General features: G+C 36.0%; 2 long non-coding RNA genes across 2 annotated transcripts in view; one reads left to right on the top strand and one right to left on the bottom strand.

Annotated features, from left to right (window-relative positions):
- Positions 1-26,287, top strand: part of LOC145304188 (uncharacterized) — a 60,847-nt gene that overhangs the window by 17,019 nt on the left and 17,541 nt on the right. Inside the window, exon 5 of the long non-coding RNA XR_013874021.1 lies at positions 17,170-17,216. This is a non-coding gene — a long non-coding RNA (uncharacterized LOC145304188). The remainder of the gene's footprint in view (positions 1-17,169; positions 17,217-26,287) is intronic.
- On the bottom strand, positions 4,480-8,660 carry LOC145304189 (uncharacterized). The gene is made up of 4 exons (XR_013874022.1): positions 7,843-8,660; positions 6,810-6,871; positions 5,675-5,793; positions 4,480-4,696 (listed from the first exon to the last, which is right to left on the bottom strand). It is a non-coding gene; the product is annotated as an uncharacterized LOC145304189 (long non-coding RNA).

Here is a 26,287-nt window from a genome sequence, read left to right as displayed (position 1 = left end):
CTTTTTTAAATCACTATGTCAACAATTAATACTTTATCACTTGGTTGACAGTTGGGAACACTTATATATATTTATCACTCACGGGCGCTCGGTCCGCAGGATCCAGCCACCCCCGGGATCGAACCCGGCGCGTCGCGGTCAGCTAAGTCCGAGACCAGGCCCGTCAAGTCGTGGCCTGATGCACTCGGAGCCGCACCCGACCCACGTGATTCAGCCACTCCCGGCGCCGAGCCCGTCAAGTCGGGGCCGGACGCCCCCGGAGCCAAGGCTGGCCCCGCGCCAGCAACCACTTACAAGCTGAATGCCGTCACTCCAGCCAATGGCCAACCACCCCAGCTTCGGACGGCCAAACGGGTAGCCTTGCCTGGGCGCAGCATCATGGCTGTACCCGTTGAACTGGTGGGGCACCGCACTAAAGACCCCATCCAGCTGTCTGCCCCAGAACAGAGGTTTGGGGAGTACCTTGTCATCCCAGAGGGCCTGTATGCGCACTGGCCTGGCTCCGCCAACATGTTCCGAGTACTGGTGGTCAATGAGGGGGAGATGCCTCTCCTGCTGGACGCCGGCCTCCCCGTGGCAGGGGAGCTGGTGAAGCCCAACATCCTGGAGGTCTCCGATGAACCTCCCCCTTGCCTCCACTCCATTCAAGAACCTTCTGAACCCCCAGATATGCAGCAGCTGTGGGCAGACCTTGAGCTGGAGGAGAACGAGTTCCTGCGCAAGGACCCCCTGCTCAAGAAGGATGTTTGGACCATGATATCAGAGTACAGAGATGTATTCTCGAACTCTACCCCAGGCTGCACCGATGTAGTAGAGCTGCAACTCCGACTAAAACCTGGGACCAAGCCGATCCGCCAGAAAGGACCTAGGAAATCTCCTGCAGATCAAGAATATTTACCCCTTTACCCATTGTTGTATACTATATTTGTGAAATTTTTTATGTAGATTTCAAAAATGATGTTGATTTTTAAAAATTTTCATTATTTATATGTTTATTTTAAACAAAAAATTTAATCAACACAATTCCATAATTATCCGCCTTATAAAGAATTATATGCATTTTTTACGAAAAACCGCCAACAGAAACGGTTCTTGATATGTGATGTTGGGGTAGTTGATTTTGAAGATCAAAAAATCCATATAATTTTTAAAACATTTAAAACTTTTGTCTTTTATTGTTTTTTTCCTTGTGAATAAGTTTTCAAACAAAATCTACAAAACATTATTCCCCAAAGACTATATTATAACCTCATTTTTAAACTCTTTAACTCCTTTTTTTCTGATTCAAAAGCTAGCTTCATATAGTATATATGTATATAACTATAGGTAAATTAATATATATATATAAAAGAACGTTTTTTTTTACTTTAATGCTTTTAAATATAATAAAACAATATTTTTGATAAGCAAAGCTATCTCTTAAAAATTTTTAAAAAAACATGTTTGAGCACTTGTAATTCTTTCCCCTCATCAATAGCAGACCGAAACATAAAAATAAACAGACAATACGAAATGTAAATAAAAATAAGAGACGAAGCGAATATGCAGAGAGGACTAACATTTTTTCTCGTATTCATTCGAATGCGGTGGATAGGAACCGGTTCTCATTCATACGAAAAAACTATGTCTAGCATCGTATTATATCCAGTTTTCTACGAATATAGAAATGTACAATCATAGTTTTAATCTTATAATTGTACATTCATCCGCGGAAAGCCGTTTAGAATAAGATGAGAAATAACTATTATATCATTTTTATGTATATTTGAATGTTTATCCAAATTTTAATTTTTAAAATAATTTCAGATACTTTTCAGCAAGAAGTTTAATATAATGAGAAAGACAACATTTCAAATTATAATTTGAAATTTTTAACATTGTTTACCAAAAACTTAGTGAACAAAATTCTAATAATTTAGTGAAAAAGAAGCTAATTTCGGGATTTAATCACATAAAAAACAGTGCTAAATGCTTTACAAATCACAGTTAAAATTTAAAATGATGGCGAATCATGCTATTTCATGGCTAGTGAAACCTACCAAAAAATGAACATTGTAAATTAAAAATTTTAATTACCAACCATACAAGTTTATCAAAGAAAAATTGTTTTTAGAAAATATTAATAACCTATTCTAGTCTTATTTGATTCCTTTTAAGAATGTTATAAATTATAATATTTCTGTATGTATTATTAATACAAAATATAAAAAAATCCTCTGCCAAAGAATCTCCATTTGTTTTTTTTATTTATATTTAACTTTTTTTTGTACCAAACTGCACCATAACTACAGACAGCATAGCAAGAGGTGCAATTCAGGGATCTTAAGGGATAAGACAATGGCTAATAAATTGATGTACATCACTAATGACTTTTCATAAAATTACCCTTTCTGTAGATAAAATAGCCAACGAATAAGAAAACACTATAAATCTTTGGGGACTAGTGTAATAAACAGACCGTTGTCCCCATCTTGCTCTGCGTGCAATGTTATTACAATTGAAGGGAAAATTAACAGGCAAATCTTACTACTTTATTTTCATGGTTTTAGGCCTACCATATAAATGCTTTGTGTGCGGCTGCCCTGGGATCTAAAGGGATAAGACAATGGTTAATAAATTAAGCCAACGAATAAGAAAACGTTATTGTAAGACTTTGGGGACTAGTGTAATAAACAGCCCAATGTCCCCTCCCTTACTGGCGGCCGCTAGTACTTTATATCTGGAGAGAAAAAAACGCAATATGGCAGGTGTCCAACCTTAACAAACCAATTAAAGTCCCCAGAGATCTAAAGGGATAAGACAATGGCCAATAATTTGATGTAAATCCCCATTGATAAAACATAAAAATTATCCCTTCTGTAGATTAAAATTATTGGTTGAAACGTTTAGACACACAACTTCATAATACAACCAATTAAAGTCCCCAAAGTTGTTAAGCCAAGGAATAGGAAAACTTTATAAATGCTTTGTGTGCGGCCAGTCAGGGATCTAAAGAGATAAGACAATGGCCATTAAATTGATGTATATCCCCACTGATAACACAAAATTATCCCTTCTGTAGATTAAAATTAGTGGTTGAAACGTATAAAAAACGAATAAGAAAACGTAATATGGAGGTGTCCAACCTTAACAGACGAATTAAAGTCCCCAATGTTGTTAAGCCAACAAATAAGAAAACGTAATATGGAGGTGTCCAACCTTAACAGAAAATTAAAGTCCCCAAAGTTGTTAAGCCAACAAATAAGAAAACGTAATGTGGCAGGTGTTCAACCTTAACAGACGAATTGATTCCTCAAAATTGTTAAACCAACGAATAAAAAAACGTTATCAATACTTTGTGTGAGGCCACTCAGAGATCTAAAGGGATAAGACAATGGTCAATAATTTGATGTAAATCCCCATTGATAATACACAAAATTATCCATTCTGTAGATTAAAATTAGTGGTTGAAACGTTTAGACACACAACTTCATAATACAACCAATTCAAGTCCCCAAAGTTGTTAGCCAAAGAATAGGAAAACTTTATAAATGCTTAAGAAAACGTAATATGGCACGTGTCCAACCTTAACAGACAAATTAAAGTCCTCAAAGTAGTTAAACCAACTAATAAGAAAACGTTATCAATACTTTGTGCGAGGCCGCTCAGGGATCTAAAGGGATAAGACAATGGCCAAGAAATTGATGCATATCCCCATTGATAAAACACAAAAATTACCCCTTCTGTAGATCAAAATTATTGGTTGAAACGTTTAGACACACAACTTCATAATACAACCAATTAAAGTCCTCAAAGTAGTTAAACCAACGAATAAGAAAACGTTATCAATACTTTGTGTGAGGCCGCTCAGAGATCTAAAGGGATAAGACAATGGTCAATAATTTAATGTAAATCCCCATTGATAATACACAAAATTATCCCTTCTGTAGATTAAAATTAGTGGTTGAAACGTTTGGACACACAACTGATTAATACAACCAATTAAATTAAAATCAATTAAAGTTGTTAAGCCAACGAATAAGCAAACTTTATTGTAAGACTTTGGGGACTAGTGTGATAAACAGCCCAGTGTCCCCTCCCTTTCTGGCGGCCGGTAGTACTTAAAATCTGGAGAAAAAACCCGTATTATGGCAGGTGTTTAACCTTAAGAGACGAATTTAAAAAAAAATAAAGGTCCTGTAGCTTTTTTATACTACTTAATTTAGAGGCAGCTAACCAATTGATTGCAGCAGTGGATAAACTTTGACATCTTATAACGCGGTTTAGGAAAAAATTCAAATCTGTCAACACGCTATAATAGTACCTTGCATTCTTCAAATTTTTAATATTATGTTTGTCAGTCCGCACAGTTATATTTATGATCTTAAATTAGGCATGTACTATCAAACACTATAGGCAATTGGTACAAGAAACTAAGCTTTTAAAAACACGATTGATGTTGGAATATTATTACAATTTACCAATAATAAAAGTAATAAAAAAATCAGACTTAATTTTATTAATTTAACACAACAATTAAAACATTAATGAAAATAATATAAAATGTAAGTAAAGAAAAAGGGTATTATTTTGTTTTTCTGTGTAGCCATGGATGTCAACGTAGCATGTCAACGTAGCTTGTCAACAGAATACTCCTTGGGAATCTCGTTAACTGGGATGGAATTAACAATCCTGTCCTCCTCTGATATCAAAACTCCTTAACAAAAAGATTAACTTTAATAGGTATATAAATTAGTGATGGCAATCCGTCGAATTTTTAGGCCGGATTCTTTAAGAATCCGTCAAAAAAAGTGGCGGATTCTTGCGGATTCCGGATTCTTAATTTTGGCAGATTCAGATTCCGGATCCTAACAATATTTTAAAAGGATATTTTAAAAAAATTGGCGTTATCCTTTTAGAATTTTTTTTTTCAATTTTGTTCAATTTTGTACCCCCCCCCCCCCCCCCCCCCCGACTACCGACGAACAACTATTTTAGGTTAGGTTAGGTTTTAGGCTAGGGAGCCGAGCGCTGCGGCTAGGCAGGCAAGGGGGCCGAGCGCTGCGGCTAGGCAGGCTAGGGAGCTGAGCGCTGCGGCCAGAGTTCATAGTTCGCTGTCGGGGGGGGAGGGGGGTACTCAAATTTTCAATATTGAAAAAAAAATTTCTAAGAGGATAATACCACCAGATTTTTAAATATATTATATATATTGATGAAAATTTTTGCCTTCAAAGAGGAGGAGTTGAAAGAAAAAACTCAAGACACTAATTTTAGCCTGCCAATTAAGAATCCGGAATCCGCTATTAAAAACAGATTCAGATTCCAAAATTGGCCAAAAATTGGGCGGATTCCGGATTCGGATTGCCATCCCTAATATAAATATTAACTAGTAGATCCGGCGTTCAAACAGGTACAAAAATTTTAAAACATAATCCTCTAATAATAAGAAATTTGTTTATTAAGATCGCGATCTCCTTCATGAGTAAAGGATGGTTTTAGGCCAGTTTCAATACATTTTTTAAGTAGCTGCAGTATATTTTCATTCCCCTAATTTACAATTAGGTCAGAGCCACTAGAAAGTTAAATTAAGAATTCGATTATTTTATTTAATATTTACTTATTTAAATAAAAAAAACATGACATCTAAAAATGAAAGTTCGATAGGTTTAGATTTCAGAAAATTTTGATAAAATACCTGTAATAAAAATGATGCAATTTGTATTGATAATTGCTTCACAATAATGTAAACATTCGTAGTTCTGTCCCCAAATTCCACCACAGGCACAATCTCTCAACAAATGAACTTCATTCAACCTGAAAAAAATATTGTTGTAAACCTACAAACTACAAATAATTTAATTTCACGAATAATATTGTAAACGAACATATAAATTAAAACCATAGGTATTTATTTAATTTTATCTAATTAATCAAAAGACCCGTTCTACAATTTTAAAACTTAAAATAATGACGAGCTAAATTTACGTGTTGTTGTAAATTTTTAGAAATGAATTTTTCTCTTCTATGGGAGGGGGGGGGGAGCGGATGTGCCACTTTTTGAAACCAAAAGTAAAACGCGCATGATATCAGCCTATAAAAGAGTTACAGCTCTAAAATTTGGCACAGCAGTTGCTTTTGTGGAGAACAATATGGAACTGTGAAGAAACGGCGGCGGAACTGACGCTCCCGCCGAAAACCGCCGATTTCCCGCCGAAATTTTTTTTTGCCTTTTCTCGCCATAATAGACAATTTTCAATCATCTGAGATAAACTTTTTTTTTTCATAAAAATTTTCCTTATATTTTCACTTGACAATTAAAAGATTTTACACTTTTAAATATTTTAAAATAATGACATGTTTGAAATATTACAAGTGTCACGTGATTGTCTATTATGGCGAGAAAAGGCAAAAAAATCGGCGGGAAAACGGCGGTTTTCGGCGGGAGCGGCTGTTCCGCCGCCATTTCTTCACAGTTCAATATTGTTCTCCACAAAAGCAATTGCTGTGCCAAATTTTAAAGCTGAGATCATGCGTGTTTTACTTTTGGTTTCAAAAAGTGGCACATCCGCCCCCCTTTGTTGAAACTGTCTCTGAACGTAGTGACAAAGAACAGTCAGTGGCAAAATTTAGTGTACTTGTAAGACGTAAGTATATCTTACATATCCCGTCTGTTTTTAAGAGATATACATAAATGACACTAGCTAAAGAGTAGCTTGATCCTCCTAATAAATATACGTCAAGTATCATACCCCCCCCCCAAATAAACTTAAAATCAATAAAACCTAACCGAAAATTAATGTAACCATCTTTAAGGTAAATAAATAAGGTACCTTTTTTTGGTGGTAACCCAGGACATTACGTAGATTTCTTGCTGCCTCCATTCCACCTCATTCTGAAATATAAAGGCTAAGTTTATTTTTGTTAGAGGTTATTACCTAAATTTTTTATATAGGTAGGCATTTAGTTTTTTGTCGATAAAGAAAACATGCTTATTTCTTCAAGGAGGGAGGGGACATAGGACTCCACCAGTACCCAAACTTAACTTATTCATTACTTTAAAACTTTACTATACTTTATTACTTACACTAAATATTTATTGTGGTTTCAAATCAGTAGTAATCTACAGATAGGGTAATTTTGTTCATAATCATTTTGGGGATGCATATTAATTTATAGTCCATTGTTTTATCCATTTATAATCCATGGTTATTTTTACAATTGATATTTTAGGAAAATTAATTATCTTCTCTATGGGACGGGTGATTTCAAAAGCTAGGGTTAGTAATTGATGCTCTATCAAGCTAAAATATTAAGTTTCAAACAGTTGTGTGCACAGGGTTTCGCCAGGAGAGTATTTCTTTAGGTGAAAAAAGGGCAAGGCCTTTCAAAGGGGGGGGGGGGGGGCGAAAGTGGCACTTTTTGAAAGTTTTGGTTTCAAAAAGTGTCACTTTCGCCCCCCCCCCCTTTGAAAGGCCTTGCCTTTTTTTCACATAATTGTTTATACCACGATTCCTTGGCCAAACAGGCAAAAAGTAGGCATTGTTAGTCAATGTTCGTTTGTTAGTCAATTTGTGAATCTTTTTTTCTATGTATTATGCCGCATATCTTCAGATGGACGGAGAGATGAACGTACGTATATATATGGATGTTCGTAGTATTCTAGATTGCTTAAGCTCGGTTAGACAATTTTAAAGCTAAACAAACCATACTTCTAGTTTTAGATAATGTAGAATGACTTACAAACTATTTGGCTATCAAGGGACATACATTGGACCAGAAAGCCCAACAAAATTTTAGTTGATAGAGTAGGTGAAAATTATATGCCTATTTTCAGAAAGGTATAAAAAAAATAATGATACTTACTTGTAACTATCTTTAAATTAACGTAATTTCACAAGAAGGTTTATCATTAAATAATGCACATTTTATTTTCTGAAATATTTTTTATAGTTAATAAGGCACGAGGTAAAATATGTTGTGTTTTGAATGTAGCTAAGTAGCGCGCGAAGACGCATTAAAAAGTAGATATTAAAATTTCATGCCAAAGAAAATATCTTAGGGTCAATGAAAGTCTTTTTTAAAAGGTGACAATAGTTGGTAAAACTATTTCTCGCATTTATTCGAATCCGGTGGATAGGAACCGGTTCTCATCCATACAAAAAAAACTATGTCTAGCATTGTATTATACAGTTTTCTACGAATATAGATATGTACAATCATAAGATTAAAACCCGTTTTTTAACCAAAAATATTGAAAATGTGTGTGGATGTTACGAAGGATCTCACTAACCACTGAACCGGTATGGTACTTCATTCCAATGTAGCGTCTTATAGGTCCTGGGAAGGTTTAAAACTAACTCCCACCCCTTCCCCCCCAGACATATATTTTTAGTGGGATTTTTTATTTTACTGTTAAAACTAAAAAAATAGAGGGGAGATAGGGGATCAAATTCAATCAACACTACTGCAAATACCCATATAAGCCCTTAGGGCCGTAGCCGCTAGTTAATAATTAAAGTAAAATGATTAAATAAAGGGTTCATCAAAATTAAAGTAATCTCCTTAGGTACAGAAAAATGAAATTGTGAAAATTAACTAATTATCATGTATGTTTAAAAAATGTATCATAACTTATTCAATTAAAAATGTAATAAGTAACTAGGTATTAACTAGCCAGAATTTAAATGATTTTGTTTTAATTAGACTGCTAGGAAAAACGTGACATATTCAATTTTCATTGTTTATGATTTATAGCAGACAACAAATAATTTGAACATGACACAACAGATTTCTAAACACAAAGACGACATTTAAATAATAATTAATATTTCAAAGAGGTTTTTTTCCAAAACACGATGAAAACGTTTTTCTGTAAGCGGGTTATTGCCAAAATTCGCCGATTAAATTTTTTTTATAAAAAAAACACATAAGAATTATTTTTTTAAAAAAAGTAATAGCATTTATGAGGTCTCCATATAAAATTTCACAAACTTGTATGAACACTCCTTTGCATATTTTTGCCTCTAGGGATATATATTCTTTTATGCAGGAGATTTCCTGGGTCCTTTCGCGATCTTAACCCCCGGCAGGAGGCTGAATTGGAAAGCCAGTTGGATACCTGGCTGAAGGAAGGAGTGATAGAGCCCTCTGACTCGGCCTGGAGCAGCCCCCTGGTGCCCATCAAGAAGAAGGACGGGAGCACCCGTTGGGCTGTCAACTACCGGGCCCTCAACAAGTGCCTAGAGTTAGACAGCTACCCCCTGCCCAAGATCCATCAACTGGTAGAGCGAGCCGGGGGACACACCCAGTGTGTCCCTCTCTCGACTACGCGCGGCTGCTCCGGCAGGGGGCCTGGCAGCGGCCCCTTGTAGCTTAACTCTCTCTCGGCGGTCTCCCGGTCCACAGGGACGCCGCGGAGGGGGATGAACTCCCCAGGCACCCACAGACAGGGGGTTTGCATGTCGAAACAAAGCCTAGTTCCGAATTCACGCAAGAAGTACCCCCCTAAGTTCAGTGGATGCGAGAGATTCCGTACCATGGTCACGTGGTACAGGTGAAGTATGAGAGTATGACTAACTGCCATATACAACTCATGTAATTTCCCAATTACCTGGAGGGTGTTGTCCGGAATCAACATCCTCTGCACGCCCATTGCGTGCATGAGGGACTCGGAAATAACAGCAGACCCTGGTACACGGTTGCCAGAATCAACCATGGCATCAACCTGTACGTGCTGGGCAGGGTCGTGAGTGGGGAACCTCACCCTGATATGGCAGGGGAAGTGGAGGTCTTGGCCATTGGACAAGGGGGCCTCCCGTTCGGGCCGCAGCTATGGTGCTCTCGCCTACCATAGTGAGTGCAAACCTCTGGGGGTGGTTTACACTTGAGCTTCGAATCACTTGAGCTTTTTTAAATCACTATGTCAACAATTAATACTTTATCACTTGGTTGACAGTTGGGAACACTTATATATATTTATCACTCAGAGCTCTAGAAGGTGATTCTGGAAGCGGTGGCAGCAGGGAATGCTCGTCCTGCAAGCGCTGGTAGGTTGTGTCCTGGGCTGGTTCCAGTGACACAGTTGGGGTTTGGATCAACATTTCACCCTCTTAGTCATTTTACAACATACAGAAAATTGTAGAGTAGCCTTGCAAGGGAGAAAAGTAGATCCTATTTTAACTTCTATATTATTCTTCAAAGAAACATCTAGTAAATAAATAATCCAGATAAATCTAGTTAAGTTTAAAATGATTAACAAATTATGTGCCTATAACTTTTCCACCAATAATATATGCTTATTATTTTGCCTTCTTATTTATGATGAAATTATTTTAGAACAAAATATAACCCTTTTTAAGATAAAGTACAAACATCTGGTTAAGTACGAATTCAATAAGCTGAAGGCCACCATAAGAGTTTTCCACAATTCAACATATGAAAGACTTTTTCCTTCCCTTTTTTCTTTGTATTAGTACTTGAATTCAAACTTTACCCCTTTTTATGAACAAAAATAATCAAGAAAAATCCTGCTAAAGTCAATGAAATATAGTTTATTGGCATGTATCTTTTCCACAGCTCAACACATGAAAAAATAAGCCTTCCCCCATGTCATAATTTTACCCACATATGTGCAAATTACCACTTCCCTTTAAAGATCTCTCCCTTATGCACTTACTCGTTGAATCAAAACTTAATCCTTTTTATGGTAATTCATACAAAACCACGAAAAATAGTAAAATCAATAGTCAAATATTTTCTAGTATAACAATAACAATGGTGTGGATTTTCTGGTTTCAGAGAGTTTTTGCTTGTGATATTATATAAATTTAATAGTTCTTTAAGACCACGAGAACAGTTATTGGCTTAAATCTCTCAAGCATAGGACTCGTTGAAATCACTGATTCCATATTTTCATGTTTAACATGTGCAAAAATACAATGTGATCACTTTGCAATCTTTAATTTGTTATCTTATCACTTTGTATAAACACTCGATGATTTTTCAAATGTCTCAAAGAGAAGTTAAAAGAGAAACACTTTGGTGATACTCTCTAGGCTCTGCCAAAGAGAAGTTAAAAGAGAAGCATTTTGGTGATTCTCTCTAGGCTCTGCCCAGTTAGCTGGGAAGTAAGGCCTATAAAAGGTGGCCCATTTCGGGCTATAGAGTCAGTGGTGATATAGCAAGACAAATCACCAGTCGAATTTCTTAAGGGATAGGTCGGGTTAAATCTTTGACTAGAACTTAACTTGAGTAAAACTTCTCTCTGAGATCTTTGGCCATAACATACCTAAAATAAAATAGATTTTGTTAAATAAAATTATTTAAATTTCCTTAAAAATAAAGATCTGAGATATTACAAAACTTTGTTTATACTTTAGGTATAGGGGGGAAGTAATAGGGTTTAAGCCCTTATGGGCTAGTATTGATAAATAGTCATTGAAAGTTTTATAGATTACCAATAACTTAATAGTTTGATTTCCAATAAACGTATGATTGTTGATATACAATCCTGAAACCACCGATAGCACATTATTTTCGGAATAGGGTTTTTAGGTAAATTATATATCTACTGTTTAGTAATCTATTATCTAGTGATTTGGCTTGAATGTAATTAGTCATTTCATTGGATGGTATTTTTCTAATCAGACAGATATTAGTGTTTCGCTGAATCGAGCTTGGACCGTTACAGGAGGTGAGAGCGCTGCGCCTTGGCCATAGTAGTGTGACTGAAGGACGCGACTGTTCCGGGAACCGGGTAGTGAAGCAGGTTAGAAGCAGCGGCGGCAGGGAATACCCGTCCTGCTAGCGCCGGTGGTTCGTATCTGGAGTGGTGGCGGAAGGGAATGTCCTGTCCTGCAGCGCCGCGGGTTCGAATCCAGGGTGGTGGCAGCAGGGAATGTCCCGTCCTGCAGCGCCGCGGGTTCGAATTCAGGGTGGTGGCGGCAGGGAATGTCCCGTCCTGCAGCGCCGTGGGTTCGAATCCCGAGGGGTGGCGGCAGGGAATGTCCCGTCCTGCAGCGCTGTGGGTTCGAATCCAGAGAGGTGGCGGCAGGGAATGTCCCGTCCTGCAGCGCCGTGGGTTCGAATCCAGAGAGGTGGCGGCAGGGAATGTCCCATCCTGCAGCACCTTGGGTTCGAATTCTGCTATCCGTCGCAGATGGTAGGCCTTACTTGTGTGCTGGAGCTTCGCAGCCACACATTGCCTTCTCTGGGAGACCAGCTACGCAGCTGTCCGTCTCGTAGGTTTGGCCTGGGTGTCCTGGGGCTTGTCCCAGCTACACATGCCAAATTAGACTCGGTTCTGTAGCCGTCTGGGCTAAGTTATCCGATCACCGTGGTTGCGCACCTAGCGCAGCTCCCAAGCAGTGCGGAAAACGCTGTTAACTGGCGCTTCTAGTAGGCCAAATCTGCCTGCAGCAGGCCAGATGCCTACGTAATGCGTTCAAAATGATGGAAAATTGACCTAAAAAGGCCGTCTCTCGGGTCAGTTGGCTTCTTAGTTGGCGGCTGACTGTCCCCTTACTTGCAAAAGGGTCCAATCAGAGATAGAATTGGCTAGTTTTAGCAGGGCTCGATTGAAACACGCTGACACCAAATTGTGGTAGGGTGAAGCGTTTCAACCCTACAATCGCGAGTTCATTCAAACGAGCCCCTAGCCTTAAAGATTCTATCAATGAATAACTAACAGTAGTTACTACTAAAGAGATATATTTTAAACTGAATTCATTTACAATAGGATTACTACTTTATATACACAAATAGATGATAAAATAGGTTAGGTAGAAAGGGGTGCGGGGAGATGGGGGCGAAGCCCCATTCCGGTGAATAACTGTGGGGTAGGCTTCAGCAAGGGGAAGGTAGACATCTCCCGGCAAGGCAGGTGACTGGGGACTTGGGGTTGAGAGGGGCCGCGCCCCTCCCACTATCAGAGGTGTCCAATTTGACCGCTGCTTGTGAGGTGTAGGCAAGGCCCAGAAGGGGGCCGGGTGAAATGGTGATAAACTAGGATTAGCGCTGGGTTGTGATTTGATAAGCCGAAGCATAGCATACTCTATGAAAGGCTTGTCTGTATGATGCCGCCTACCACAAATGATTAATGGCTTATTTTCTTCGTTTTTTTAAGGCAATTAATAGAACAACAAAAAAATATTTCAGTTTTTATTTAAAAAGTACAGTAAAATCTAAAATTCAAAACTTAGGTGTCAACATCTAAAAATGGTTTTAGCGCATTTTTCTTATGCTCAAATAATCAACCTTTTGCAAGAATGGCTGCTAAACACTTCAAAGTTGAGATATAGAGCTAAAAATGTATACAGATACTATTAGGGACATGTACTAGAACATATCAAAGTTTGAAGGTCATATCTCAACCATGGAGGGAGTACTGGCCCCCCAAAGTCGACTACAGAAAATCCATTTTTTAATGAAAAATGGGCTAAAACCATTTTTATATGTTGACACCTAAGTTTTGCAATTTAGATTTTACTGTACTTTTTAAATAAAAACTGAAATATTTTTTTGTTGTTTTATTAATTGCCTTAAAAAAACAAAGAAAATAAGCCATTAATCATTAAATTCTGATAACTATAAGTGGGGTAAAATTGCTTTCAAAAAAGTTCTCATAAAAAAAACACACTGTATATGTTTTTTTAAACAATTGACTGCGGATACAAAAATAAAAATCAATCTATATTTTTAAATTTTATAGGTCATATGAAATATATTTGATTATTATTTATGTATTGCTACACATTTTGGAATGTTACACAAGCTATATCTTGAGAATTAAAAGTCTAAATAGGTTATTCTAATTAAGAACGTTTGATCATTGTCATGGTATGGTTTTAGGCTATTTAACAGTCCTCTTGGTCTTTCCCTTGATGCTAGGGACGAAGCGACTAATTGTTTGCCATTTCCCTGTAATTAAATTTCGATTTATAATGTTGCAAAAATAAATTGCACTTGGCAATTCCATAAAAGTTTATTTAATTTACATTAATCACTTGATTTTTTGATTTTATTAATTTTCAATTAATTAAAATATCCTGGTTTTGATTATTATTTACTAAGTATATTTGCGATAACTTTTATTTAATAGATTCTTCCAATTTTTAACATTTACAAAAGGGCCTGCTTTATTGCTTCAAGATCCATGACAGATCTATATAGGAAATAAATTATATAGGAATAATTGTTTAAAACTCATAGTGCTCCAATAATCCATAATAAACTCTCATTGCCCAGAACAATATGACCCATTATCTACTTTATTAAAAATAAATTCATTTTTTTCATTTCATGTTGCTATTTACATTATATTGATGTAATTAATTTATAATCATAAAAAAGAAAATCAAAATTTGTAATATAGTAAATTTAAGAAAACTTTGTTTTAAAAGAATTCGATTGTGGCGACACTTCCTGTATGTTCAAATATTGAAACTAAAATTTTAATCATATTAACCCTTTGGTGATGGTAAACTGAAAAAAATATAATTGAAGAAATCTCAAAATCATTTAAATTATTAAATATTCTCTACTTTCTTTTAGATAATAATGGCCGGGGCGGAATATTGATTTGTTGAGAAATAGATTAATAGATATATACTTATAGAACACTAGCCAATAGCGAGATATAGTTATATCAAGCCAACTCTAGTATATATATATTTATAATTATAATCTTTTTAAATTAAACTGAAGATTACAAATCCATCATTTTGATTTTTTTTTGAAAATCGTTTTGAAAAGAGCTGAATTAATTTTTTTGTTTTAAATGTTATTATTAAAGTTTTATAGGACTAATGTTACTTTCCTTTTATGAAGTAACAGGATGTCTATATGTGGTTTCAAGGTTTTATTCCTTTAATCCCCTTAGAACTAAAATTGAAAGGAAAGGGCAACCTGTCTCAAGTCACATTCATCTCTGTAGTGCCCCTAAAGGCCTCTAGGGGCGTAGTCGCTTATAGACTATTGTTAGAACTATTTATAGACACCTATTACCAATTTTTTATAAAAGTAAAACCAAGTTTTCACATTATAATGAGCTTGGTTGCTACCAGCGTAGCAACTCTATACCTTTTCAGAAACCTGTAATCCTAACGCTAACCGCTGAACCATACTCATAGTTTCAAACAAGACCCATCTAAATATTTAGGGTATATACCCATTTGTGGCAACGCCTTTTAAGGGGCGTTTCATCGTATTTTCACAGTAGATTTCTAGCCCCTGTGGGAGGCTCGAACCGTACGGGACAAATTGTCTAAGCCTGCGGGTCAATCATCTGACCTAACCTAACATAACATATCACAAGCTACTGTGAAAATACGATGAAATTCCACTTTTTTATACTACCTCTTTAATTTCAAGTCGGTGAAACATTTTTTACAACACCCTGTTCACTCCCATAAAAAGCTGCGCTTCTTAGAACTTTTAATTTGTATCGTTCTTGCTTGGTTAAGACCGAGATTATAAAGTAAACTAGGATGTCGTTAAAATAATTCTTCAGGAATATTAAGGGATAAGACAATGGACTATAAGTTGATGTACATCCCAATAATGATAAGTAAAATTACCCCTTTCTGGATTAATATAATAGATTGAAAAGTTTGGATCAAACAATAAGAATTAAATGAAAGTACCAAACGAATAAGATAACGTAGTTAAAAGTTTGGGTACTATTATAATTTACAGTCCAATGTCTCCTCCCTCCCTGTAGTTAATCCTACACTTTACCAGAATTCTGAGAACTTTCCTAAGGAAAAAGATTAGGATATTATATATGTTGTTTGATTTATAATATACTAGCTGCTACGCCCCAAGAGGACTCTGGGAGCACATGAGGGGGAGGGAGGGGGATTTTGATTACCAATTTTTATATTTTAGATTTAAAAAGTGAAATTTAAAAAAAAAAATTGGTGGGAGGTTTTTTTTGGGTGCGATTTCTCTTGGGAGGGTGGTCGTACCCTACCCCAAAATAGTTACAAAACTATAAACAGGCAGACAGACAAAGAAACATACAGACAGATATCCTGTTACTTTATTATAAACTAGCGGCTTCGCCCCTAGCCTCTAGGGTCTGTGACCCAAGAGGTGATAAAAAAAAATTAGACGAAATTCGTAAAAGGACCAGGTAAATCTTCAGCAAAAAAAAGGACCAAGGAAATGTTCTGCAAAAAAAAAGGAAAAACAAAGGGGTGGGGGGATTTTTTTGTTTTTTTGGGGGGTTGCGTGTTTCTTACCCCCAAAAAAAATAGCCTGAAACCATCACAGGGCCAGTAGGTATATTCCCTAAAGAGTAGAATCCGATCGGTTCATTGGTTACTGAGATCTTAAGCTTCAGACGGACGGACGGACAGACAGACATCAAGCTACTTTGTATTATAGATATGTAACTCTTAAGAAGAGTCTTGCAATGCAATGGATTTATTGATGCTTTGATTTTACACCAGATTATCAGATTACTACTTATGGCTGGCTAAAACTTCGATCCCTTCAATTCACCCCTTTTACCCTATCCCCTCCCCTCCTTCTGGATGAACAAACTGACCAATAAGTGATGTCTATGTAAGGAAACTTTAAATTAATTACAATTTTTATCCCTGTCATAATATCCACGTATATTCTACATCCATTATTGTTACTCATACTTACATTTAAAAGAATAGTGGCAATGCCCCCTAGAAGCCTCTAGGGGCACTTAAGGTAGGAGGGGGTAAAGTCGACCTCCTCCCATTTTAAATTTGAGTTTCTAAAGAGTAAAAAAAAATATTTTTTTGGGGGGAGGGGTTTGTAGACACCCTCCCTAAAAATAGTTTAAAAACTTCCCATGACCTATAAGAAGCTTCACTGTAAAGGAGAACAATATCGGTTCAGCGGTTAGCGAGATCCTTCGGGACAGACATAAAACGCTTATTACTTTATATAATAGGATTGTATAGCTATTTAGAACAAAGATTCACCCATGGAGGGAGGGGACATTTGACTGTAAATTACAATGTTACCCAAGTTGACTAAAAGATTGGGTACTTTTGTCAAAATTTTGGGTTTAAAACTAGTAGTGTCTAAACTTTTCAACCAATATTTTCAATCTACCAAAGGGGTAATCATTTGGGATGTATATCAACTTATCGTCTATTGTCTTATCCCTTTAGATCCCTGCATTCATGACATAATGATTATTCTTTTCAGGGTGTGTATGCTGGAAATTCAACAGATCCTGTAACTGCTTATATCAGGTGATTGTGTGTGCGAATGGGGCGTTTGTCCATAGTTAGGTATGGAGACCGCTCTTCTATGAGTACTACTAAAACCTAATTTTAATGCAATACACATAGACATTCTCATCGTCGGTTCGTTTGTTTAGAATGCTTAACCCTCTATTCCCACAAGTATAATACGAATTTGGTTGAGCTGGTGGAAGCTCAACAAAAGACCCACGCGAAGTATTATGTTGCTTTAACCTAAGAATAAATGGTTGGTTTTGATATTCGATCAGAATTGTATAAGTATATTAAGTATCAAGGAAGGAAAATGGTTTTATAAAGTGTATTTATATCACAAGTGCATAAGTTAAGTATGAAAATATTTACAGGATAAGTGTTAAAATTATAAGTAGAGTAGGACAGAAATATGCCCTAAGTCCCAAGCAGTGAATTGTGCTAAGTGTTAGAGTTCTAACATAAGGCCTGAGCTCAATTCATGCTAAGTACTAAGGGGCCTAAATTTAAACTACAATGCATGCCAAACAACTAAGTCATTACCTTTTAAAGCCAGAAAGAGAAGTTGATGGTAGGAGAGTTAGTAAATAACTGAATAAATTCAAGAGGTACATGCTATAACATTAGCTCTGGACCAGGATTTTAGTGTTTGTCTGTGCAATTAAATATCTGTGTGTTAATATGTGACGTAAATCAGGCATGGTTGTAGGCATACATATTTGAACTAGTTGTTTGTATGATTACATTAACTATAAACATAATATCTTCAATAAACATATACTATTAGCAAATCACATACAGATTACCATGAATAGGCTAGCGTTACCCATATATGGTGTCATATAGGTAAGGATAGGCCTATGAATACATAAATTGATACAAATAATGCCTTGGGCCTAGCTAAAGTAATTGTGTCTTGCCCCTGAGTGCTACTAGTTAATTGCAGGGCACGTGTCAATCAAAGGTTCATAATATGATCTATAAAGTGTTGACTTTATATCAAGCATAGATAGATAGTTGTGGATGCGAAGCATTTCTGTAAAAGTCTCATATGTACGTTCAAAGAATTTGAAAATTGAGGATCGCATCTCCAATGGGGGTAAGTTGTTAAAAAAGAAAAAAGAGAAAAAGAAAAAGTTTAGTAGTCCCAGTATATAGGCATATATAATAAACTATAAATGTATTCCAAGCTAAGTTAAATACGCTTTCCATTAAGAAAGTATGATTTGCGTATTTTCATAGCTGGGTATACAAGATGATAAACCTCCCAAATAGAATACATTCTTTTCTTGAGGGGTTTAGTTTTATCTAACATTGTCACATCAATAAATGTTTTCGCGTTGGTTGTTCTGGATAGTTCAGCTTCTTCTGATGATGAACTAGGTGGTGAAGTGCTCTCGTTCGAAGTGTAGGTTGAGGGTGGTGGTGAGGTAGATATGTAGCCAAGGGCGTCCACTTGTGCTACCTCGTTTCCATTCTCGTCCAAGGTGATTGAGTGATTTTCCAGGTCATAGTAGAGTTGGTTGAGGTCATTTGTAGAGAGGGATAGTGTGCTGCTGGAGCTAATGTCACTATCGGTCTCCACTCTACTATCTTCTGTGGTATTCAGGGCTGTATTTAACAAGAAATTCCTGATGGTGATGGACAGGTTCTCTGAGAATCCATCGTACTCTGGTGTGGTGATAATGTTGGTGTTCTCGTCTATAGTGTCAAGGTGTTGACAGGAACACAACCGCAATCCGTCCAAGGTAGGGTGGTGGTAGGGCTCCAATACTCCATGATCATCTAGGTTATCTCCAGGCTGGTCCATGGTAGATCCTAAAAAGAGTTAGTGCGCGTGCTCCAACCGGTTCCTTGGGGTATCCTGGCTATGGTAATCTAAACAAAAGAAGTTTTAATAATCTTTTATTAATCCTTTTATCCCTGGGATATTCTAGAAATTCTTTCGTTACAGATAGACCTATAATGGATTGGTTAGTTATCTCTATTTCTGTTAAATATAACTGTTTCCTGAATATAAACAATATTTTATATAAAAATGTATAAGTACAATTAGTATTTACATATCGTATTATTTTCTTTGGTTACATTACTCGTATGTATGTAAAAATATAAGATTTTACTAACAATAGTTGGTAACCCTTTGTTTGTATATTTTGTATATGTACATATGGTTTATACCATTGTTGGCATTAGCTGTATTTATGTTATTTTTAACATGAATAAATTTTAATCATTTTAAAGACTAATATCTTACATTACGTCGTTGTCAAGTGTACCTTATAGACTTAATATCTACAAAATATATCGTTCGACGTCCGTAATTAAATTTTACATAACAATAAGTTGTCAACCCTTTGTTTATGTTTGGGCGGTCAAAAGTGATAGGGGTTGGATTTGAGCAAGGTTATAAAAAGCTGGCGGCCCAGTAATTATGCTCATTTATATAATAATTGTCTTTGCGAGCGGAGCTTGCGTTCGAGTGTTTAATTTTACCGCTAAATTCCAAGAGAATTTATATAAAAGTGATAAAATATAGTAACCCGTTTGTTTTATATGAATGTTTTTATGTTATAGATCGTTGATATGCCCATTATTGCATTCGTTAGCCGCTATTTAAGACTCAAGATTCTTATTTTCTTCGTCGATAAGGCCTTTATCACTGTATTTTTAAACGAAAGTGGGTTAGAAGCAATATGGGTACATCTTCAATATATGACAATTTTGTTTTATATAATATTTGTAGTTTTGATAGGACATATCTGAGTCATCAGGTAAATTGATGTACCTTGTTTTGTTTACGTTTTCCGTCTGCAAAAGTTAAATTCGTTCATCGTAAACAAAACGTATATTGACATAGATATGTTCCATCATTCTATTCGTTTTAACTTTTGATTACAGCGTTCCCCTTTTTATAATCAAAACTTATTGAGTCCTGATTCAAATCTTCTAAAACAATTTTACTATAGGTTTTAAAATAAGATTTTCTTTTTACTTAATTCAATTATAATGACGCTAATTGATAGGTTATTTACGTTACGAGTAACTCAACCATATTTATTTTAAAATGGTCGCTTACAAAAATTATATTTAGCTAGCTTTATCTAAAGTGTTTTTAAAACATCATTGAAGATATTCAGATTTAGCTAGTACATAAGTTTTTTAATTGCTTGATACATCATAATGAATATGTTTTTTTTTTTGATAGCTCAGCGATAGCTATTTTTAAGCGTTGAATCATGTAAAATTAATTACATATTCTTTAACTTAATTGAATCTAATAAAACAAAGTTTTAATGTTTGAATAGCTTAACGATAGCTATTTTTAAGCGTTGAATCATGTAAGATTAATTACATATTCTTTAACTTAAAGAATTTTACTTTTAGATGATAAATCAAAGTTTTAATGGTTAGGAGGTTCAACCATAGTTGCTTAGAATACAAAAAAAATTCGTGTGTACAGTCTTTTTCATAAAATTAACTTTACTATATTGCCTTTCAGAATCTCTAGTCCTCTATTTTAAATTTACATTCGCTCATAATGTATATACCTGACAGTTTGGACGCGCATCAGAATATTAAGGAAAGATTCGAGGAATCAATGAGAGCGGCTGCGGCCACTCTTGCCAATTCCTCGTTTCTTGAAAACTCCTTAGACGACTCGAGTTCAGTGTACAGCGACCAGTCTGGGATGCCAAGCCTTGCTGATGTCGATGACTATGGGAGTACAAGTACTTTTGATACTGTAGAGTCCGAAAGGGATCAAGGGGAGATGTTTGGCAACGAGCATCTCTCACTGATGCTTAGTAGAACGATACAAATCATCTGGTCTCTCCTCAATTCGGTGATGCAGAACTCCTGCGGTGACATTGGTGACGATGTTGCCGGAGGTGATTCTGGGTCTGCCGAGTCGAGGAGAGACCAGAAGACGAGTCTGGACACATTCAACATGGATGGCTTAATTAACATGTTGTTGGGTTTAGGCTTGTTTTCATGTGCTCTCATAGTGGTCTTCTTCGGTGCTGTAGGGCTTGAGACTCTAACACGTATTGACAACACCTCAGACAGGTCGCTGGCTCGCTGGATAAGAGATGTATGTACGCGCCTCCGAAACATAGGCGTCAGGACCATTGAGCTTCTTCACTGCGGTAACAGGACCAACAGGACTAGATCTGGGGCTATGTCGCCAACTGCGGAGCCGTCGGACACCATGTATGAAGCCGCGTCCTCTGAGATTGATGATATTCTGTCAGATACACAGGTGAGTTTTCTTCTGTTGTATATTTCTTTTCTGTTTTGTATAATTTTTTTCTAGCCACCCGTTTTGTCTAATAAAGCATCATGTTGTTGCAGGGTTGTTCTGTCCTATTCTCACTTCCTCAACGTTGACTTTCGGCTCTTCCATATATATCGCTCACCGTTTGTCGTCGTTTTATGTCGCCAGAGAAATCCGCTCGGTTACCGCAATTAAATTGAGATACCAGTTAACCTTTACTAAAATCTTAATTAGCAACCTAATATTATTTCCCTCTGGGAAGGTTAAGAGTTTGCTCGTGCCGCACGTTTCTCATTGGGGGTTTAAATGTTAGATCAAGACTTTAATGTTTTCTTGTTGTTTTAGGCTCCCTCTTCTAGTCCATCGACTCCAGCAGAAGTAAGGTCCAGAGTTGGGCTGTTTGCCGTACACCGTCTGTCTGCCACTGAGGATCGAGTTACTGGAAGTAATGTGCCTGCGGGATTGGACACATCGACGGGAAGCCCTGGCTTCCGTCCGTTGATCTTTGATCAAACAGAGCGTTTACATGTAAGTATCCATGCTTTAGTTTTTCTATTAATTTTCAGAAAGAGGCTGTATATTTGTACACGTATCTAGAGGTATTTGCAACTAAAATTCTTTTATTGGTAGAATATTAATCTTAAAATGTATGGTTGCATAAGCATTTTTGAACCGATCTAAGATTTTAATTCTAGTATAAAATGGGTTGAATTGCTACCTAATCATATAGCTTTACAGGATTTTAGGCATTCTCATTTCCTGATTTTCCTAGATTCTTTGTTGGCGTCGCGATTAAACTAATAAGATCTATTATATTTTAGGCGACCAACTCAGTCAATCTGGAGGAACACTATACAAACATGCTAAGGTTTAGCCCACCCAGTACTGGCGGGTCTGCAGAAAGATCCAGCTATAGTTCATCTCTGTGCTTAAGTCGCATTGATTCCCCATCTGCAGCGGACCTTTCAGCGGTAAGTTTGCTACATTCGTTTAATATTATTAGTCGCCAAAACTACGTGACTTGAGGTAAAGAATTTGGTGACTTTAGCTATGCGTATATACAATAAGTTATTTTAATCATGGTGCTATTCCCGTTCCAATGGTTAGCATTATGACTTTAGCGGAGTTAATAAAAATTTTCTAAAAGTATCAGGGCTGCTCAATTATCTATATGGGTAAGCATTATTATATTTTTCCCTGATTATTTGTTAAGATGTTCTGTTTTAACTAATATTTACTTCCCTATTTTAGGAAGCGGAAGATACACTTCCTCTGGTGAACGTGTTCGAGATCGATATACCATCCAGCCAGTTCGGTTCCATGGGTAGTGAGATTCGGTTCCCATTGCCAGAGAGAGTGGTTGGAGGTTTAGAGCGGTTGTGTCTTACAGTCGAGACTCCCACCCCATCTCTTCCGCCAGAGACTGCCTCAGAGACGGCTAGCCTGACTTCAGTTGCGCGTTCGTCGGATAACAGCAGGGAGGAGTCCGATGCTGAAGGTGTCCCTCGGCGACGGGGTTCTGCCGGCCCTAAGCGTACGCGCTGAAGTGGCGAATGTTAGCTTGGTCATAGACATTGTAAATTTTACTAGACAAAAAAAACTGCTCAGACACGTGTGACAAAATTCTTAATCTATGTAACTAGTCAAAATAGTGATTACTATTTAGTAAAATATTAGACGTTATGACTTTCATACTGTACAAGACCAAATAATTTACACCAATGTTATTTTGTTATATCATTACATGTTAGCTTGTAAGGGACTTAGTATGTAAGGAAATAATGGTATAAGGTTGTATTTTCTTTTCCCCTAATTTAAAACTTCGTGTAATCTCAATTACTTTTGTCATAGTTGAACTAAATTTCTTTTCTCAATATTATATTAACAATTTTAATTTTCAGCCTTATATCACAATTTATTCATTCTTGTTAGCTTTTAAGGGTTATGTATATAGATATTTAATCGAACTTGCGCCTCAGTACCTTTTCTCTGATCTTTTCATTTATATCCATCCCTGTGCATAATCGTGAATCTTAATTGTGCTGTGATATATATAGAGGACCTGTAAATAGCATATATTTTTTTTTGTAACCAATATCTAAGTAGACTGAAGGACTGACGTTAGACAAAGCTATTCAAATATGCTTATTCAAGTACTTGTAAGAGAGATATGTAAAGACTGTTTGTAAATTTTAATATTTGAGCAATTAAAGTAGTTTCATTGATCGGGTAATTTCATTAAGGAAGATTATTTAACTTATTAAGGTTTAGAGTATTTATCATTCCTCTTCAAAACTATAGAACTTTACATCCCTTTAATTCTTACTACAATAGCCGTAGAACTTAAGTTTCGGGGTAAAATTTTCTTAGGCCTGTCATTAAAGTTAAATCTAAATTTTTATTTCCACCAAATAGAATTTTCCTGATTCAAGTAGAGTCGTTGATAGGCTGTGTGCCTATATATATATATAAGTTTTTGCATTTATTGCTCAATTGTTTTTAATGATCTCGGAATTTTTTTTCTTATGTGCCAGTATACAGCTTAAGTCAAAAAAAGAAATATATTAACTAAATTTGTTAAAACTTGTCAGAAATCTTTCTTAGTATCACAATTTTGTTTTCCAAAGATTTTGTTAAATGAAAGTTTATATTCTGTTTTCGAAATTGTCTTAACTTTATAATTTTCACCAAAGAGAAATATTTGTCAAAATTTTATACCTTTTTCTAAAGATTATCTACTTTTGTTAAAATAAATATAGAGATTTTAAGTTACATATATATTTGTTAATTACTGGTTTAATATATGTTGTGTAAAATTCTATTTACGTAGCTGCTCTATAAGCGTTACTTGTTCGTTTGTCACGTTAGTAGTGATAATAATTAAATTAAATTGTTACCTTTATGAAGCGTTTAGCCTAGTTTTAAAGTTCGCTTATTTTATAACAATTAAATGAGTAATAACATTACCTACTATGTTCTTTTGGTATCATAGTTACTATATATGTGGTTTATTTTCTTACCGTTTCTATCATTATCCTTTTAGATAACTCATATAATAATAACGTGGAGATTTTTATAAGAACGTACAAGAATATAAGTACAATATTGTATAGGTAATTACGAGAGTATTATATTTTCCGTTTGGCAAAGTCTTTTATATCATTGGGAATGTCCGTAAGTCTTTCCATCTGGATGCATTAGAAGTTAAGTCATAGGAATCATGTTAACTTGTATATTTATCTAACTATTCTGTTTGAGTTTCTAGGTCGATAACTAGCGGTAGTCGCGGCGGGGTGACCTCTCCTGCCGTAGATTACCGTTAGGTTATGATGATGTGCATCTGGTCGTTGAGGGATAAGCGTTCTACCGCGTATACGCAAACTCCTCTGAAATACTCTTAATATTCTTTTCAAGAGTCTGACTAGGAATGTAGTGATCCTGTCTAATATTATGACCATGATAATTGTTATCGACACGTATATAGCTATTTCTTCTATATGAGCGAAGATAGTTCTAATGGTCAATGGTTCTTTAGGTTTTGGTGGACACAGTGATTCTGACGCAAATGGTAAAGTTCGTGCCGTGGTCTGTCGGTCATATCCTAATGCGAACTGTGTGATCGTGTCTCCCAATGTGAGATTATATGATCCTCCTGTTATAATAAAAGGAGTGGATGTAATAGTTATTGATGCATTCTCTAAACTGCGATTAGTATTCTCACTCAAGCTAGTAAAGACAATTCCATCTTGCACATGAGCGTAGGGATAAGTCTGTTTTGCCAAAGGGCAGTGCTTGGTTATCAATGTTTCATTAACGCTAAGTAGTCCCTTAAGGCACTGGTCAGCTTCAACCGGTAGATAAGCGTTATAGTAAGATTGTCTGTATACTCTTTTGGTTTTATCCAAGTAATAAATGGAATCGATATAGCACTCATCAAAAGGAATTGGTGCATATCTGTAGATTTTTATTGGCTCAGAACTTAATTCCATGGATAGGATAGTGGTGAATGATGTGGTACCACCACTTAAACGACTTTGGACTTCCAATCCAAGATTATGAGTATAGTCCAAGTTAAGCTCTTGCCTTACAAAAGTTTTAATAGAGTCTGTGATGTCTGTCTTTGCAAGATCTTGAATTAGAGTAAGTCTGAAGTTTAAGTCTGCTTTAAGCTCTTCTAAGTTCGTGATGGCTAAGTTGCTCAAGCTATCAACATAAGAGTATTCTGCTGTTTGCACAAAGTTAGCTGCTTTGGCATGAAGAGTTATACCACTTACAATTTGTGGTACTATCTCCGCAAGCAATAACTGTGTAAAATCAAACTTATCATGATCTAGCTTATAAGAAAGTTTATTTACGTTATTAGTCACTTCAATGCGGTTGGAACTTATTAAAGGAGTTACTGTTTCAATAGCTTCCTTGATTTTGCGGATAAGTTTTATTACTTCAGTAAGCAAGTCCTTAATCTTTTTGGTATATAACTTGCCTATAAGTTTAGTTTGTGCTGAAGTGAATGTGCGTCCATCGTAGCTAATGTCTAATTGAGTCTTCAGGCCATCATAGATTGCTATTTCAGGCGCTGTATTGCCTACAGATATATCAACTTGAATGGATTGAATTGCTACAGCCGTGTAGCCTATATATTCTCCACTTTGATAGTGAGTGGGTATCAAGTCTGTCATTGTGTCTGCTGTTGTACTATAGTAGTACGTACTTAGTATTATTAATATTATCTTAGAATACATTGTTAAACAGTTAAGTTTATTTAATAGATGCTTATATCCACAATCAAAAGTTACTTTTCTGACTGATACAC

Source organism: Acartia tonsa, chromosome 13 (genome assembly GCF_053477335.1).
Source record: "Acartia tonsa isolate MP-2025a chromosome 13, ASM5347733v1, whole genome shotgun sequence".
Taxonomy (NCBI): domain Eukaryota; kingdom Metazoa; phylum Arthropoda; class Copepoda; order Calanoida; family Acartiidae; genus Acartia; species Acartia tonsa.
The sequence above is the reverse complement of the archived record's forward strand: the minus strand, read 5'-3'. Positions and strand labels throughout refer to the sequence as shown.